Raw genomic sequence first — 3,038 nt, forward strand, 5'->3', positions numbered from 1 at the left:
ACTCCATGCAAACGAAAGGGGGGGGGGGTAGGGTTTCCTTGAGGAATGACCCTCCTTCCCTGCTTATAATTGATGCTATGAATCTTCCAACTGGACCCCCCTAAAGGAACCTGTAACAGTTTTCCAGGACGACTGTGCATTGAGGAAAGTGAAATAAACAGGCTTTTAGGAGATAACTCAACATCGGCTTAAAACGGAAAATCATTAACCATAAAAAAAAAAGATTGACAAACTATACTATAGTAAAATTAGTCATTTCCATTCATTAAAAGGCACCATTAAGCAAATTAAAATGCAAGTCACAGAGCGGGAAAGATATCTGTGACACATGTAACCAATAAAGGAATCATATCCAGAATATCTTAAGAACTATCAAAAATTAGGAAAAGACTGCCAATGCACATTTTTAAAAAAAATTTGGCAAAAGCCTTGAACAGCCACTGATCAAAGAGGATATCTAGATGGCCAGTAAGTACATAAAAAGAGAGCAAACTCATTAGTAATCAAGGGAAGTAAACTTAAAATTTCAATGAGATGCCACTGCACATCAACCAGAATAGCTAATTTTTTAAATAAATATGAAAATTTTCGCAAAGATATAGAGAAAGTAGAAATTTCATATATCAATGGTCAGGGTTATATAAATCAGTATAAATCCTTTGGAAACTTTGACATTAACTAATACATTTGAACATATTTATACACTATGACCAACAGAAATGTCTTCATGTATGCATCAAACTGTGCACAAGAATGCTTATGACACTGTTATTTGTAGTAGTCTCTCTGCAGAAGAAGAAATAAATGGTCATATATTTATACAATGAAATACAGTACAGAAATGAAAATGGAAGAAAAACTGCTCCATGCAACAAAATGGATGATAATACTCAAAAATATAAATGGTGAGTAAAAGAAGGTAGACAGCAAAGAATACATAGCACAAGATTCATTATAATAAAACTAATACAAAGTGTTAGAAGTAAGGATAGTTTGTTACCTTTGGAAAGGAGGATGGAGATCCAGCACCATTTGTTGAAGAGACTGTCTTTTCCCCATTGTGTATTCTTGGTACTCTTACTGAAAATCAGTTAATTGTATACATGAGGAGTTATTTCTGGGCTTTCTATTTTGTTCCATTGATCTATATGTCTGTCTTTATGCTAGTACCATACTGTTACGATGACTATAGCTTTGTACAGGCAGACCTCATTTTATTGTGCTTTGCTTTATTGTATTTCACAGATACTGTGTTTTTTACAAATTACAGCCCTGCTTCGAGCAAGTATATTGGTGCCATTTTTCCAATAGTATTTTCTCACTTCGTGTGCTCACATTTTGGTAATTCTCACAATTTTTCAAACCCTCCACCAGTAAAAAGATTATGACTCACTGAAGACTCAGATGGTGGTTAGCATTTTTTTAGCAATAAAGTACTTTTTAATTAAGGTATGTACATTGTTTTTTTAGACATAATGCTATTGCACATTTAGTAGACTACAGTATAGTGTAAACATAGCCTATATACACACTGGAAAACCAAAATATTCTTGTGACTCTCTTTATTGTGATATTTGCTTTATTGCAGTGTTCTAGCACTGAGCCTGCAATATCTCCAGTACGCCTGCAGTATATTTTAAAAACAGAAAGTGTGATGCCTCCGGCTTTGTTCTTCTTTTTCAAAATTGCTTTGGCTCTTTATAGTCTTTTGTGGTTCCATGTGAATTATAGAATTGTGTTTTTTTTTCTATTTCTATTTAAAAGTGTCACTGGAATTTTGGTAGAGATTGAATTGAATCTGTAGACTGCTTTGGGTTGTATGGACATTTTAACAATATTAATTCTTCCAATCCATTAACACAGGATATCTTTCCATCTGTTTGTATCTTATTTAATCTTTCAACACTGTATTATAGTTCTCCATATACAGGTCTTTCACTTCCTTAGTAAGGTTATTCCCAGGTATTTTATTCTTTTTGATGCTATTGTACATGGGATTGTTTTCCTGATTTCCTTTTCAGACAGCTCATTGTTAGTATATAGAAACACAACTGATTTTTTATGTTGATCATATATCCTGCAACTTTTTTGAATTCATTTATTAGTTCTAATAGTTAGTTTAGAATAACTCAGTGACTTTTTCAGTTCAATTATTTGTCCTTCAGCACCACGCTTTCTGTTTAGTACTTTTTAAATATTTTCAATCTCTTGAAATTCTCACTTTGTTCATGTGTTTTGCTATGGGTTTTTGTGAGAGTTATTTTTAATTCTCTGTTAGGTAAATCATATAACTCCACTTAATTAGATTTGGTTTCTGGAGACTCATCTTGTTTTTTTGTTTGGAATGCCTTTGCCTGATTCTTCATTTTCCTTGACTCTCTGTTGGTGTCTGTGCGCAGGACAAAGCAGCTCTGATTTCAGTCTCCATTTGTATGGAAGACCCTCACCAGAAAGCCTGGCCAGAGATTTTGGGGGCCTCTACCAACCCTCCCCAGGGAGAAGCAGGCAGATGTGGCTTTTGTTTGCTCTTCTGTACTGAGAAAGGGTGGGGAGCTAAGGCATCTACCAGCCCAAGCTGCTGTTTCCATTCTCCTGGGCCAGCTAGACTGTCCCAGACCCATCAGGGTTCAAGATAGACAAGACAAAAGCCAGGCCTCTGAGTGAGGAGCCCCTTCAGAAAACCTGGGGCCCTGGACCAACTCCTCCCCTCCCCGGGGTGAATCTGGGAGCTAGGCGGCCTCTTCCTGATCACATGGAACTGTGCTGGGTGCAGAATGTCTGGCAGGAAGACATCCCAAATCTTCCTACCAGCTTTGGTGAATCTGGTTTTGCATTCTCCCAGGATGCAGAAGTCTTTTTCAATTAGTTCCTGATTTGTCACAAAAGGAATCTGTCCATGAATTATTGCTGAATTGGTGTGTTTGGGGTGGGGGGGGAATGAAGGGTCCAGAGACAATTATTCAGTTAATGCCACTGAAATTGACATATTATATGTAATTGTAAAACATGAAAAAATTTGTTTTAAAATCAGGAACAAG

This window comes from Balaenoptera musculus, chromosome 5 (assembly GCF_009873245.2).
Source record: "Balaenoptera musculus isolate JJ_BM4_2016_0621 chromosome 5, mBalMus1.pri.v3, whole genome shotgun sequence".
Lineage (NCBI taxonomy): Eukaryota > Metazoa > Chordata > Mammalia > Artiodactyla > Balaenopteridae > Balaenoptera > Balaenoptera musculus.